The sequence below is a fragment of the Rana temporaria genome, chromosome 6, assembly GCF_905171775.1.
Source record: "Rana temporaria chromosome 6, aRanTem1.1, whole genome shotgun sequence".
In the NCBI taxonomy this organism is placed as follows: domain Eukaryota; kingdom Metazoa; phylum Chordata; class Amphibia; order Anura; family Ranidae; genus Rana; species Rana temporaria.
Genome location: NC_053494.1, coordinates 199,792,044 through 199,808,630, shown reverse-complemented (window position 1 = coordinate 199,808,630; position 16,587 = coordinate 199,792,044). Strand labels below are relative to the sequence as shown.

Below are 16,587 nucleotides of genomic sequence, written 5' to 3'. Positions count from 1 at the left end.
CACCCTGCACTTGGCCACAGTATGCCAGCAGCGGACATCTTGTTACACCCAGCCCATGTAGTTCGGACTGGGTGTAACAAGATGTCCGCTGCTGCTTTATTGAGGCCGAGTGCAGGGTGTACCAAGATGGGTGTCGCAGAGGCAGCAGAAAATATATACTCTCGTGGCCGTAAGTGCTAGCCATCAATCAGTGACATCTGTTGGTGCCATCCAGCCAGTGCCCATCCAGCCAGTGCCACTGCCAGCCATCAGTGCATGCCACCTATCAGTGCTCATCACTCAGTGCCAGACAGTCAGTGCCACCTATCGGTGCCCAGCCATCAGTGTGTGCCACCTATCAATAATGCTTAATCCGTGCCAAAAAAGTATCAGTAATCGGTATCGGTGAGTACTTGGAAAAAAAGTATCGGTACTTGTACTCGGTCTTAAAAAAGTGGTATCGGGACAACCCTAGTTGCCACCATTGGAGTACCCCTTACATCAGTCTTGCTCATGGAAAGTCTGGGGAGGGGTGGGCAGCACAACCTAGTCCAGGACTCTGCCTAGATCCACAGGGCCACAACTTAATTGATCCAAACAAAGGAAGTGTGTGGGAAAAGGAGAGGATCAGGAGCTCACAGAGAACATTACAAGGAGGCAGAAAAACAATTTAATGAAAAATAGATTGGAGGGCCATTAGGTAGTGGATGTGTATGATTTTTTTTGGGGGGGGGGGGGGGAATAAAGATATTGTTTAGTGTCACTTTAAGACAAATTGCACAAAAGATTGAACACATATACAGAGTGTTTTGGAAGGAAACTGCAGCAGGTGCAGGAAGTATTTTTTTTTTGTTTTTGATGTATCGCACTCCCAGTACTCAGAGGTGTGAACACACTGATACTCCTTCACCTATAATTAGAATTCACAGACTCCACAGTTCTGCAAAACCCTGTAAAACGGCTACAAAGAAACTTTACAGATATATGCTGTGAATATGCGTGTATGTGTAAATATGAAGAGATGGAGAGATGGGGAGAGAGAGAGAGAGAGAGAGAGAGAGAGAGAGAATCTCTCTCTCTCTATATCTATATATCTCTATATCTATCTATCTATCTATCTCTCTATCTCTCTATCTATCTCTATCTCTCTATCTCTCTATCTCTCTATCTCTCTATCTATCTCTCTATCTATCTATCTCTATCTATCTCTATCTATCTATATCTCTCTCTCAGAGAGAGAGAGCTAGAGAGAGTGTGAGAGAGAGAGGTATATAGATAGAGATATATATATATATATATATGAGAGAGAGAGAGAGAGAGAGCTAGAGAGAGAGAGAGAGCTAGAGAGAGAGAGAGCTAGAGAGAGAGAGAGCTAGAGAGAGAGAGAGAGAGCTAGAGAGAGAGAGAGCTAGAGAGAGAGAGAGCTAGAGAGAGAGAGAGCGAGCTAGAGAGAGAGAGCGAGCTAGAGAGAGAGAGAGAGCTAGAGAGAGAGAGAGCTAGAGAGAGAGAGAGCTAGAGAGAGAGAGAGCTAGAGAGAGAGAGAGCTAGAGAGAGAGAGAGCTAGAGAGAGAGAGAGCTAGAGAGAGAGCGAGCTAGAGAGAGAGCGAGCTAGAGAGAGAGCGAGCTAGAGAGAGAGCGAGTGTGAGCTAGAGAGAGAGCGAGTGTGAGCTAGAGAGAGAGCGAGTGTGAGCTAGAGAGAGAGCGAGTGTGAGCTAGAGAGAGAGAGAGAGCGAGTGTGAGCTAGAGAGAGAGAGAGAGAGCGAGTGTGAGCTAGAGAGAGAGAGAGAGAGCGAGTGTGAGCTAGAGAGAGAGAGAGAGAGAGCGAGTGTGAGCTAGAGAGAGAGAGAGAGCGAGTGTGAGCTAGAGAGAGAGAGAGAGCGAGTGTGAGCTAGAGAGAGAGAGAGAGCGAGTGTGAGCTAGAGAGAGAGAGAGAGCGAGTGTGAGCTAGAGAGAGAGAGAGAGCGAGAGAGAGAGAGAGCGCGAGCGAGCTAGAGAGAGAGAGAGAGCGCGAGCGAGCTAGAGAGAGAGAGAGAGCGCGAGCGAGCTAGAGAGAGAGAGAGCGAGCGAGCTAGAGAGAGAGAGAGAGAGCGAGCGAGCTAGAGAGAGAGAGAGAGAGAGAGCGAGCTAGAGAGAGAGAGAGAGAGAGCGAGCTAGAGAGAGAGAGAGAACGAGCTAGAGAGAGAGAGAGAGCGAGCTAGAGAGAGAGAGAGAGCGAGCTAGAGAGAGAGAGAGAGCGAGCTAGAGAGAGAGAGAGAGCGAGCTAGAGAGAGAGAGAGCGAGCTAGAGAGAGAGAGAGAGCGAGCTAGAGAGAGAGAGAGAGCGAGCTAGAGAGAGAGAGAGAGCGAGCTAGAGAGAGAGAGAGAGCGAGCTAGAGAGAGAGAGAGAGCGAGCTAGAGAGAGAGAGAGAGCGAGCTAGAGAGAGAGAGAGAGCGAGCTAGAGAGAGAGAGCGAGCTAGAGAGAGAGAGCTAGATATAGAAAGATAGAGAGATATAATCTCCGCACTAGGGTTGTTGGTTGAATCCCAACCATGGCACCACCTGCCTGGAGTTTGCATTGTCCCCCTGCTCCTGCGTGGGTTTCCTCCCATACTCCAGACATGCTGGTAGGTAAATTGGCTCTACCATGTGTATGTATGAATGTGAGTTGGGGACCTTAGATTGTAAGCTCCTTGAGGACAGGGACTGATCTGAATGTATTAAAAAATATCTAAAGCGCTGAATAAATTGCTTGCGCTACATGGAGGCTCTTTATCACGTGATCAGCCGTGTCCAATGACGGCTGATCAGTCTAAACAGGAAAAGCCATGCATCGGCTTTTCCTCACTCACGTCTGACAGATTTGAGGAGAGCCGATCGGCGGCTCTGCGCTGATTATCAGCGCAGCCCCCCCCCCCCCCAGGGATGGACTGGCCATTGGGACTACAGGGAGTTTCCCGGTGGGCCGGCTTCATTGACAGCGGAATGCCGCGTCCCTCCGCTCCTATGTCTCTCCCTCCCCGCAGCGCTCCCCTGTGGGGGAACAAAGAAGCAGATGGAGGACCAGAGGAGCAGGGACGACAACAGAGGAGCATGGGGGGAGGGGACAGACAGATGACTCAACAGCTATGGCCTGGGAGTTTCTCACTTCTGCCTAATCTTGTTTCATAAGGGGGGGCACCAAACTGATTATTTGCCCGGGTGAAATAATGTCTAGCTTTCCCACTGGTACTACCAGCCGTCCTATACTAATAAATTAGAACGGCTAGTGGCTAGTGAAGGGGGAGAGGGGGCTTGGGTGGCCGGGGGGGGGGGGGATGCGGGAGTTGTCCGGCCGCCATGGGAGAGACCTGTCAAAGTGGGCCAGTCTGGATGAAGTCCAGGGCCAAATTTCTGTCCCAGTCCAGCCCTGCCCCCCCCCCCCCTGCGAATGCCCACCCAGGACCACTAGGGATGCTGATTATGGATGGCCACCAGGGATGCCAATCAGTGTCCAGACTTGCCAATCAGTGCCCATCAGCAATGAGTGCCGATGCCCATCAGTACCCATCAGTGTCATCTATCAGTGCCGCCGATCAATGCCCATCAGTGAAGGAGAAAACGTACTTATAACAGAAACAACCTTTTTTTTTTTTATTTGTTTAGCAAAACAAAAACAAAAAACAGAGGTGATCAAATACCACCAAAAGAAAGCTCTATTTGTAGGAACAAAATTATAAAAATTGTGTTTGGGTACAGTGTGGGGTAGATTCACGTAGAATGGCGTATTTTTGTGCGGGTGTAACGTATCCTATTTACGTTATGCCTCCGCAACTTTTACAGGCAAGTGCCGTATTCTCAAAAGAAATTTGCGGCGGCGTAGCGTAAATTGGCCGGCGTAAGCCCGCCTAATTCAAATTGTGAAGAGGTGAGTGTGTGTGTTAAGTAAATTAACCCTGACCCGACGTGATTGACGTTTTTCACGAACGGCGCATTCGCTGTCCGTGGAATTTCCCAGTGTGCATTGCTCCAAAGTACGCCGCAAGGACGTCATTGGTTTCGCCGTGAACGTAAATGATGTCCAGCCCCATTCACGGACGACTTACGCAAACGACGTAAATTTTTCAAATTTTGTCACGGGAACGACGGCCATACTTAACATTGGTGCGCCGCATATACGCCTCATATAGCAGGGGTAACTTTACGCCGGGGAAAGCCTAATGTAAACGGCGTATCTGTACTGCGTCGGGCGGGGCATACGTTCGTGAATTTGCGTATCTAGCTGATTTACATATTCTAGGCGTAAATCGGCGTACACGCCCCTAGCGGCCAGCGTAAACATGCAGTTAAGATCCGACGGCGTAACAGACTTGCGCTGGTCGGATCTAATAGAAATCTATGCGTAACTGATTCTATGAATCGGGCGCATGGATACGGCCGGCCAGACTCAGAGATATGACGGCGTATCTGGAGATACGCCGTCGTATCTCCTTTCTGAATCTGGCCCTGTGTGTATATGTATGTATGTATGTATGTGTGTGTATGTAAAGCGCTGCGTATGTTGACGGCACTATAAACGTACCTGTAATAAAATAAATAGATATAAATGTTAAATTCGTGTAGAGCTGCATTTGGTGAGTGAGGCCTGCCCTCTACTGTTGCAGCTATGTATTGCAGCTTAATAATTACACTGGGCTTCGTGCTCCGCCACTGCGAATAAGTGATTGCTATTATCGCAGAAATCTCCATAGAATATACAGGGCAGGTTTATAATGAACGGCATGCCTGGCTGTGGCATATTCTCAATTTCCTGTGTGCTATCAGAGCCCAGAATTTCATTATTTCTTGCGTACAGTTCCCAGATTTAAATACAGATAGTTTAATCGATGTGGCGGGCTTTATAGATAAAATGTTTGCAGAAATTACAGTTAATATATGAAACCTGACTTCTCTAGTGATGAGTCACTTACATGGAATAAAGGTGGGAGCTGAGGGAGACGGCTCTGGGTTCTTCCGCTGTTAAACTTGGTTGGCATCTTAAAGAGAACCTGTCACAATGAGGGGTTGTGTTGATGGGCTTTCGTTTACTTCAAGTGGTTTGTGCATGCAAGTACAAGTCTGGGGGAAATGCAGAACCCCCTTGAAGTGGGTCAGGAGGAGGTCAAGCATCGAAATATCAAGTATTATACTTGCAGTGGACTTGCTATTTTTATAGCTGATCGCTATGTGAATGGTCCCAAAATGGCACCAAAAGTGTCCGACAGAATGTCGCAGTCATGAGAAAAATCGCAGATCGCCAAATATCATAAAACTATCCTCTATTTTGTAGACGCTAGGGCCCAGATTCTTAAAGGGCTTACGACAGCGCAACGCCATGTACGCCGTCGTAAGTCCTAATCTGGGCCGTCGTATCTATGCGTCTGATTCTTAGAATCAGTTACGCATAAATAACCATTAGATCCGACAGGCGTAAGGCTCTTACGCAGTCGGATCTTAAATGCAATTTTTTTTGTTGGCCGCTAGGTGTCGCCTCCGTCGTTTTCCCCGTCAAATATGCAAATTGGCTAGATACGCGAATTCCCAAACGTACGCGCGGCCGACGCAGTGAAGTTACGATGTTTACGTTAGGCTTGTCCCGGCGTAAAGTTGCCCCTGCTATATGGTGGCGCAACCAATGTTAAGTATGGCCGTCGTTCCCGCGTTGAAATTTAAAAATTTACGTTGTTTGCGTAAGTCGTCCGTGAATGGGGCTGGACACCATTTACGTTCACGCCGAAACCAATGACGTCCTAGCGACGTCATTTGGAGCAATGCACCCTGGGATATTTTACGGACGGCGCATGCGCAGTACGTTCGGCGCGGGAACGCGCTTAATTTAAATGCTCCACGCCCCCTACCCGGCTAATTTGAATTAGGCGGGCTTGCGCCGTATGATTTACGCTGGGCAGCCGCAACTTTCCAGGCAAGTTCTTTGGGAATAAAGCGCTTGCCTGTAAAACTTGCGGCGGCGTAACGTTAATCATATGTGTTACGCCCGCCCAGTTTTGCGCAATTGTACGAGAATCTGGGCCTAGAAACTTTGTGCAAACCAATCAATAAAAACTTATTGTGATTTTTTTATTTATTTTTTTCATTTTTTTTTACCAAAAATATGTAGAAGAACTGGAGCTGGGCGATTTTCTCCCCAAAAAAATCTGCGATTAAAAAAAAAGATTCACGATTCGCTTCAAGTTTTTTTTATTTTTTTTTATGGACACTGCGCCAGTCCTGAGGAGCTGCAGGCAGGAGTTTTTAGGCCAGGCTTCGGCCTAGTCCACAGTGTCCGGCCTCGCGGACTAGGCCGAATTTGCAGCCTCGCCTAAAAACTCCTGCCTGCAGCTCCTCAGGTGGCAGCGCCGGTCCTGGTGAAAAAAATAATCGATTTGCTGAAAATCTGAATCGATTTGACCCCTCAGCTCGATTCTAGATTCAAATCAATTATTCTTTTTTCAAAATTGTCGCGCTTGCTTTTTGTTTATAGCGCAAAAAGTAACTGCAGAGGTGATCAAATACCACAAAAGAAAGCTCTATTTGTGGGGAAAAAAGGACGTCAATTTTGTTTGGGAGGCACGTCGCACGACCGCGCAATTGTCAGTTAAAGCGACGCAGTGCCGAATCGCAAAAAGTGGTCTGATCCTTCGCCAGCCAAATGGTCCGGGGCTGAAGTGGTTAAATACTTGCCTTAGAATGAGGCGTAGGCAGGTGATCTCGGTCCATGCCGAGGGAGCAGACATTTTCCCTCGGCGTGTCTTCCGGATCGCGGCTCCGGCACTTTGCGTGGCCGGAGCCGAGATGTCGTCATGCGTGCGGGAGACTTCTTTTCGGCATCTGCCAGACCTTTAGCTGGGAACTCGGAGCGCATGCTTATTGTAGGCTTACCTGTAGGTCAAAGTGAAAAAAATCACTTTACTACCGCCTTAAAGCGGAGTTCCACCCAAAAGTGGAACTTCCACTTAATCCATTTCTCGCCCCCTTACATGCCACATTTGGCATGTCATTTTTTTTGGGGGGGGGGGGGGGCTTCAGGAGGAGTGGAACTTCCTGTCCCAATTCCTCCTTCCGCCGAGGGGCCGCTAAGGCGATACGTCATATCGCCTTTTGGCGGCCCCTCCCTGTAGGTGATCGCCTGGGATACATGACAGGTCCCAGGCGATCGCCTGTCCAATCAAATAGCGCAGCACCGCTCACGCATGCACAGTGAGTGCCTGGCCGTGACAGCTTTCGGCTTCACGGCCGGGTGCCCACAGTAACAATGAGGACGCCGGCCGTAGAGGGGGGGGGCGAGGAGCGGAGCTCCGGCCGGAGCGTCTCTGGAACATGGAGCAGGTGAGTGCATGTTTATTAAAAGCCAGCAGCTACACTTTTTGTATGGGCAGGCTGGTTGTTTAGAAGTCGATCCATAGATCAGCTTCAGTACAACTAGCAGTTTGGCTGTTTATTTGCCTGTTCACTGCTGGCTGCTAGAGCTGCCAGCAGTGATTATGTATTCTTCCGGTGGGAAGGTTCCCTGCCTGTAGAACACAGTAGCGCTGTGGAAGGGATTCCCCCATCAACATTGACTGTTGATGGGGGCAGGGATGGACTGGCCATAGGGACTACAGGGAGTTTCCCGGTGGGCCGATGACTCAGTGGGCCGGCTTCAGTGACAGCGGCCTGGGAGTTTCTCACTTCTGCCTAATCTTGTCCCATGGGGCAAACTGATTGTTTGCCCCAGGAGAAATAATGTCTAGCTTCCCCACTGGTACTGCCTATAAGAGTACCAGTACCAGCCGTTCTACTCTAATAAAGTAAAATGGTTAGTGGCTAGTGAAGGGGGAGAGGGGGCTTGGGTGGCCGGGGGGTGCGGGATTTGTCTGGCCGCTGTGGGAGAGACCTGTCAAAGTGGGCCAGCCTGGATGAAGTCCAGGGCCAAATTTTTGTCCCAGTCCAGCCCTGGATGGGGGTATCAAGCTATTTTCTTTCCTTCAACCCCACCAAACCAAAAACGTAATATATTGCAGCTTACTAGCCCCTAGTGTGGTGGCTGCATTAGTTTTCTTTTATTAAGCTTATTTTGCTTTATTTTTACCTGGTGATCCTGGAAGTAACACTCTCTTCCTTTCCCTGGATGTCAACCTTCCACTGTATCTATGGAGGGAGACCTGGTTTGCTCCCTAGACTACTGTCCATAAAAAGTCTAAAGTATGGCCTGCCTTAGGAAACACCTTAATCACCCAGTGTGGTGCAGATTCCCCGTTTTAGACTCCTAATATTTCAACAAAGCCCCCTAATGGACGGGGCTCCAAAAAAAAAAAAAAAAAAATTAAAAAAAATGATAGAAACTGGCACCAGTCTCTGCCCTATTGACGCGGCCCCCTGCCCTACTGACGCGGCCCCCTGCCCTACTGACACCATCAGTGACGCCAGTCTCTGCCCTGCTGATACTGTCCACTACCCCACTGACGCCAGTCTCTGCCCTAATGAAGCCATCGGTAAATATACAGTATACACATGCGCATATGTGTTTGAGCTTTGGGGTGCTCACCTATGGGAAAAGCCTGTCCCGCCTAACAACCAGGGCCATCTGTAATATGGTTTGGGCCCTGGGCAAACATTTTTTTTGGGCCCCCCTCCAGCTTATTTTGGGCCTGGCTGGTTCACATGTATGTGTTTTGGCAGCCCTCATGTGTGCAGGTACAGCAGCCCATTGATTTGAATGGACTGCCATGCCTTCGTTTCCTGCAGAAAAAAAGGTGCATTCAGCATTTTAAAAATACAGTTGCCTTGAAATCCATTCTGCTTTTGCACCATGCTACTTACCTGCAGTTCTTGCACACACAAACACACTGTGTTTTTAAAAGCGTGACCTAAACGTCTAAAAATGCAGCAAGTTTGACAGTGCGGGAACTGCAGATAAGTCACAGCAGAATGGACAGACAGTATTTCATTGCTTGATGGGCATAGGTGTGCCGTGTGCGCAGCCTATTACATGATGCATGCGCTTTTTTTTGCAGGAAATGCAGGCTGCAAATGAATGGGCTGCTGTGCCTGCGCAAATGTGGGCCGCCAAAACACATACATGTGAACCAGCTAGGCCCAAAATAAGCCCATCAAGCAGTTAAATATAGACCGTAATGCTATGTGCTGTAAATTATGCTGTGTCCTCTGAGGCCTCACTCAGCCTGGACTGCAGGTCTGGTCCGTGTTTTAAAAAGTTTCTCTATTTTACACATGGCATGGCATGGGGATAGGGAGCCAGGGAAGGAGAAAGAAGACCTTACCTTGTCCTGGCAAGCTCAGCTCCAGCCTCTGATCTAAATAATTCTCCACAGTCCACACTCACTGCTAGCCGCTGCCTAGTTTTTCACTTGACAAAGCAGGAACCAGGCAGCACTCCTCTCCATTCCGCGGTCTCACTCCTCCCCTGCTCCTCCGAGGTACTCTGGTCACTAAACACTGCACGCATAGCAAGTGGCGGGCCATAGCGTCAGTGGAATTCAAGGCCCCACCCACCCATGGCCAGGGCCGCTACTCGATCTAAAAAGAAAGCAGCACTGGCACTGGTCTGCACACCGCTGATGATTTTCAGCGCCGATTTCCGGGCAGCACGCGGGCGGCTCTGTTTTGGCCCCTAACAGTGACAGGGTTCTGGGCAGCTGCCCCGTTTGCCCTGCGGTAAAGATGGCTATGCTAACAACTAATCTAACTGAACTTTTAATTCTTCCATTAGCTCAGCTCTCACAGCTATTACCTCCTGTACCACTTGCCCCCCAATTAGATTGTAAGCTCTCAGGCGCAGGGTCCTCCTAACCCTCTTATAATGTAAATCGCTGCACAAATCCTGTATAATTATAATAATAATGTATACATATGGGAGTTTATTCATTCCACCAGCACAGCTGCTTTGCAAATGCAGGAAATAACCCCAAACCACCCTTCTCAAGGCACAGAAAATGTGCGCTTCACACACAAAAAATAATCAAAAGCACCACAACACACTATAAACTGCATAGTAAAGATGGATTTGTTTTTGTAAGAACAGAAGAGTAAATGGGTCCTTTCCATGCCTAGCTGTGAATTGGGAAGACACATGGAGTTTTGTAATTTAAATAACAAGTTTCATGTCTGTAACAGCAGAAGATGTTGGTTGTGCGTTGTTGGTGATTGGCCAGTTCTTTTGGCTTCTCGCTGTTGTCTTTCTCTACATAAAACCATCAGAGAGGGTGCATGCCAAACCTCTTCATTATAAGAATGTGTAAAGTTTGGCAATACAATGGGGTTGATTTACTAAAACGGAAGAGCGCAAAAGATGGTGCAGCTCTGCATGGCAGCCAATCAGCTTCTAACTTCAGATTGTTCAATTACGCGTTGACCATAAAACCTGGAAGCTGATTGGTTTCTATGCAGAGATGCTCCAGATTTTGCACTCTCTAGTTTTACTAACTCTCCTCCTTTATGTTAAAGTGTACCTAAACCCACAACCTTGAATGTAATACATTGCAGCTTTGTATGGTTGCTGCTTTCATTTATTTTCAATTTTTTATGCTTTTTTTTGCTTTATTTTTCACTCAGTGATTCTGAAAATAACATTCTTCCTTTCCTTAGTGGCTGCGTCACTCCTTCACTGTATCTATGGAGGGAGCCGTGGCTGGGCTGCTCCCCATACATGGGCTACAAACATATCTGTATCTTTCATCTCCATTACACAGAGTGCAGGACAATTTGGTAGTTTACAGAAGATGGCTAGAAAGGAGGATATTCCTTTGTGCTGCTCACGATTCTCTCACGATTCTCACGGCGTAAAATCTTTTACATTTATACAAAAAAAATGGGCTAACTTTACTGGCTAGTTTTTTTTTAAATTCATTAAAGTATTTTTTTTTTCATAAAGTAAATGTATGAAGAAATGTAATGTAATTTTTTTAACATTTTTTTTTTTTATTGGATGTTTTTTTTCCAAAAGTGTCTGTTTTGTTTATAGAAATAAAAACCGCAGAGGTGATCAAATACCACCAAAAGGAAGCTCTATTTGTGGGGAAAAGAGGGCATACATTTTATCTGGGTACAACATCGCACGACCGCGCAATTGTCAGTTAAAACAACGCAGTGCCGTATCACAAGTGGTTGGTGCGAGAAGCATTTGGTGAACAGTGATTGTATTATTCTGTCTTTTGGTTTCATTTTTTTCTTTTGTATCTTTTTGCAGTGTTGAGTGAGGTGGCTGATCTTTTGGGTTTGGACTCCTTCCAGCTCTCCGAGGTGCTGACACAGAGATCTATGATCCTCCGGGGAGAAGAGATCCTGTCTCCTCTCACAGTGGAGCAGGTGAGGTTTTTCCCCATTCAGTTGGAGTTTTTAAAGATGAACCAGGCAGATCTACAAGACACAGATGAAGGCAGATCCAGGGCCGCTGATAGAAATCATGGGGCCCTGTACAGCCTAATTGATGGGGCCCCACCCCTGTCCCTGCCCCCTCCCTAGACACCGCCAATGCCATAATGTACTGCAGACCGTGCCACCCATGCTGCCAATGCCCATGGTGGCATTGTCTGCAGCACATTCTGGCAATTGGTGGCACCGTCTCTGCAGGCAGCACATGCGTTATGGTCCATAACGCATGTGCTACCTGCAGAGAGCCGTGCTTGGATCGGTTGGTGATGGGGTGCTGGCTGGAGGAATATTTTATTTTTTTATTCTGCATCAATTCCCACACTGTTCTGCTGGCCGGGCCCGGTACAACAGGGCCAGTTGTACTGGCCTATCAGCGGCCCTGGGCAGATCTATAACCATTAAACATCACTGATTGTATTTTTTAAATGCAAGCAGTGTGAGTACCTGAATTTAACCTGGTATTAGTCAATAGCAGTCTTTGTATAGCAGGGCTGGTGTGTGAGGGGGTACAGCAGTGGCATAAGGAGCTGGTCAGTTTATCTGCTGACAAGAAGCATGCTGATAGGAGAAGAGAGCAGAATGACAGAGAGATGATCTCCTCACTGTGCTGCTTCTCCTTTCACTGTCCAGTCACATCCTGGGGGCGAGTCCAGGATGACCTTTGCTCAGAGGGAGTTGGTTCAATGATGCTAGCCATCAGACTGAGGACATCTAACAGCAGGAAAAAGTATTTCAGGGGAACTCTCTGGATTGAAGGTAGATGTTGCAGCATAAGCATTTTTTATTTGATTTTATAATTTTAATGGGCTGTTCAATTTCCGGTCTGACGTGGTTAAAAAGTGACAGCTAGTAAAGGGAACTTCTCCTCTTACTGCGATCAAAGGGAGAGAGGGCAGCGGGAGGCAGCTGCAGCAAAGGGAACATGTTACATGTTCCACCTTAACCACTTCCATACAGGGCTCTTATACACACCTCAATACCGGGCCTATTCTGGCACTTCTCTCCTACATGTACAAATCATAATTTTTTTGCTAGAAAATTACTCAGAACCCCCAAACATTATATATGTTTTTTTTAGCAGACACCCTAGGGAATAAAACAGCGGTCATTGCAACGTTTTATCTTGTACGGTATTTGCGCAATAATTTTTCAAACGCCTTTTTTGGGGAAAAAAAATGTTTCATGAATTAAAAAAATAACAAAACAGTAAAGTTAGCCCAATTTTTTAGTAAAATATGAAGGATTAGGTTACACCGAGTAAATAGATACCTAACATGTCACGCTTTAAAATTGTGCACACTCATGGAATGGCGCCAAACTTCAGTACTTAAAAATCTCCATAGGCAAGGCTTTGACATTTTTTACAGGTTACCAGTTTAGATTTACAGAGGAGATCTAGTGCTAGAATTGTTGCTGGCACTCTAACGCATGCGGCGATACCTCACATATGTGGTTTAAACGGCGTTTACATATGTCGGCGGGACTTGCGTGTGCATTCGCTTCTGCGCGCGAGCTACCGGGAACAGGGGCGTTTAAATTTTTTTTTATTATTTATTTATTTTACATATTTATTTTTTTACACTTTTATTTATTTTTTATTTTTTTATTACTTTTATTCTTATTACAAGGAATGTAAACATCCCTTGTAATAGGAATGTGTGTGACAGGTCCTCTTTATGGAGAGATGCGGGGTCAATAAGACCCCACATCTCTCCTCCAGGCTGGAAACCATGAGATCGGTGAAAAAAATTCACTGATCTCATGAATACTGTGGCTTACAGCCGCAATCACGGCTTTGTTTACTTACGGGACCCGGGCGTGACGTCATCACATCGCGCCCGGGTCCTCCGACGGTCATAGAGATGACTGGTGACCATCTGGTCACCAGTCATCTCTATACTTCCTGCCAGCGCCGGACGATTCGTTCTCCGGGTCCCCGATGGCACGGGAGAGCCCGGAGAAGCACCGGATGGTGGCGGGAGGGGGGGGATGTCCCCTCCCGCCGCCTGTAAGAACGATCTAGCGGCGGAACCGCCGCTATGATCGTTCTTACGTTGTGCAGAATCGCCGGCACAAGAGATAGATATCTGGATGATGCCTCTCGCTGCAGGCATCATTCAGATATCCCCCTTCAAAGTCCAGGACGTCATATGACGTCCACTCTGGATGGTAGAGACACTTTGTGGACATCATATGACGGCGGCTGGTATGGAAGTGGTTAAAAACGGGTGGAACATGTATCCTGTTCCCAAAGGTGAACTTATCCTTTAAAGTGTTACTAAACCCACAACAGTAAAAACAGTCTGTATATGCAGTAAAGCATGCTTGTTATACTCACTGTGGAACTTAAGGGGTTAATCCTGCACATTTTGTAAAAAGGCTTTTTTGATCCCGTCTTTTCTGATCCTTCCCTTTCTTTACTGTCCCCCAATCCATCTTCTGATGTACAGAGCCCTAAGAGGCTGATGTGTATTGTTAGAAAGGGCTTTTCTCTTTTTTTGGGGGGGGGGAGGTGCATGTGAACAGCACAGGGCCAATCGGCTCTGTCCAGAAAGAGGATCAGGGGTCCTGGCAGCCTTATAGGACAGTCAAGAGTAGAATGAAAACTCCTCCTACAAGCTTTAACCAGACACTGATAGAAGTCACAAGACTGCTATATACTGCTGATGAGAAAAGGAATTTAGGAGTTTATATTTACTAATTGCATTTTATGTCTGGACCTCCGCTTTTGCTATATCCCGGTATTATACCTGAGCCTTTTACCACTGTTCCTACTTTATATTTTGCACTGATGTCACTTTATTTTTCTATGTTTGAGTGTATTGCCTAACGTTTATGACCAGGTTGTCTGGTGGTATTGTTGTTGTTTTTTGTATGATTCTTTCTGTTCGTTGGTTTGTCTTAAACCTAATAAAAATATCTTTAACCACTTGAAGGACCGCCTAACGCCGATATACGTTGGCAGAATGGCACGGCTGGTCACAATCACGTACCTGTACGTGATTGTTAAATGCCCAGCCGTGGGTTGCGGGCACGCGCCCGCGACCCGGTCCGAAGCTATGTGGCCGCGGGACCCGATCGCTGCCGGAGTCCCATGATCGATCCCTGGAGCTGAAGAACGGGGAGAGGTGTGTGTGTGTGTGTGTAAACACACCTTCCCCATTCTTCACAGTGGCACTGTCATTGATCGTCTGTTCCCTCATATAAGGAAAGGCGATCAATGACGTCACACGTCCAGCCCTGCCCCCTACAGTTAGAAACACATATGAGGTCACACTTAACCCCTTCAGCGCCCCCTAGTGGTTAACTCCCAAACTGCAATTGTCATTTTCACAGTAAACAATGCATTTTTATAGTACTTTTCGCTGTGAAAATGACAATGGTCCCAAAAATGTGTCAAAATTTTCCGAAGTGTCCTCCATAATGTCGCAGTCACAAAAAAAATCGCTGATCGCCGCCATTAGTAGTAAAAAAAAAAAAATATTAATAAAAATGCAATAAAACTATCCCCTATTTTGTAAACGCTATAAATTTTGCGCAAACCAATCGATAAACGCTTATTGCGAATTTTATTTACCAAAAATAGGTAGAAAAATACGTATCGGCCTAAACTGAGGAAAAAATGATTTTTTTTTTTTTTATATATTTTTGGGGGATATTTATTATAGTAAAAAATATAGAATTTTTTTTCAAAATTGTCGCTCTATTTTTGTTTATAGCGCAAAAAATAAAAACCGCAGAGGTGATCAAATACCGCCAAAAGAAAGTTCTATTTGTGGGAAAAAAAGGACGCCAATTTTGTTTGGGAGCCACGTCGCACGACCGCGCAATTGTCAGTTTAAGCGACGCAGTGCCGAATCGCAAAAAGGGGCCTGGTCCTTTTACCTGCATATTGGTCCGGGTCTTAAGTGGTTAAATAAAATAGAATTGCATTTCTGTGTACTGTGGGAGACCAGATATAGTGACTGCAAGCTCCTGGGTTTAGTAACAATTTAAGGGCACATAAATCATAGATGTAACGCTCTCTTGTTCAAAGTGTATCTAAAGCTCAATTATAATTTTTCTGTTTGGCAGAAATTTCCCTTCACTTCTTGACCTGCAGACACAACAGGAAGTAAGAGAATTTTCTTCTTAGACCGTTGTCTAAGCGGCCCCATTTAAAAATGTTCTATCTATTCCTTTTCTGGTAAAAAAAAAAACTCAAAATGTTGGGTTTTCTCTCACTTTTAGTCTAGTGACAATGGTCACCAGGACAAATGGAGAGAGTAAGACCCCGTTCACACTGGAGGCGCTAAAACACTAAAAATAGCGCCTGCAAAGTGCCCTGAAAAAGCCGCTGCTTTCTCTCCAGTGTGAAAGCCCCAAGGGCTTTCACACTGAAGCGGTGCGCTAGCAGGACGGTAAAAAAAGTCCTGCTAGCAGCATGTTTGGAGCGGTGTGTATAGCGCTCCTGCCCATTGAAATCAATGGGGCACCGCGGCTATACCACCGGCAAAGCACCTCTGCAGAGGCGCTTTGCAGTGGTTTTAACCCTTTCTCGGCCGCTAGCGGGGGGGTAAAAATAGCGGCGCTTTACCGCCAAAGCACCCATCGCCCCAGTGTGAAAGGGGCCTAATAACTTTACTCCTAGAGCAATGAATACCAGGTGTGTGGAAGGAGGCAAGTGTGCCCAGGCCCGGATTTCCCACAAGGCCACCAAGGCCGGGCCTTGGGGCGGCAGGGTCCAGAGGGGCGGCAGTGGCATGGAATCCCCCGACGGCTAGTTAAGGGCGGTAAGTTGCTTTCTGGAATCCGCTCACTCGTCAACAAGTGATTTCGGCGAAGTCACCGCAATCACTTGTAAAATGTGTGCTGCCGTCTGTCCCCCCCCCCCCCCCCCCCCACATACCTCTCTCTACTGGCTCTGTCTTCGGGACTCCGTCCTCCCCCAGGCCACCGAGTTTGTCTCCTGTGACTGTCCCTGCTGCCGATGTACACAGTGAGAGGGGTGAGCTGTGCTCTTCCCATCTCAGATGTGACAGGAGTTCTAGCACAGTGCTAGGACTCCTGTTTTGGAGGTGACAGGGTCAATAAAGAGAACCTGTCACCTCCAATTGCTATCACACAGGGAATTGCTTTCTCCTGTGTGATAGCAATTAAGTTAAGTGAAAAAAATTGATAAAAACAATAAAAATAAGAAATAATAATTAAATTATAAAAATAAAAAGTGAAGAATAAGAAAAATAATATTAAAATAAATAAGAA

At 46.8% G+C, this 16,587-nt stretch overlaps 1 pseudogene; it reads left to right on the top strand.

Annotated features, from left to right (window-relative positions):
• Nucleotides 1–16,587, top strand: part of LOC120944450 — a 222,268-nt pseudogene that overhangs the window by 122,698 nt on the left and 82,983 nt on the right.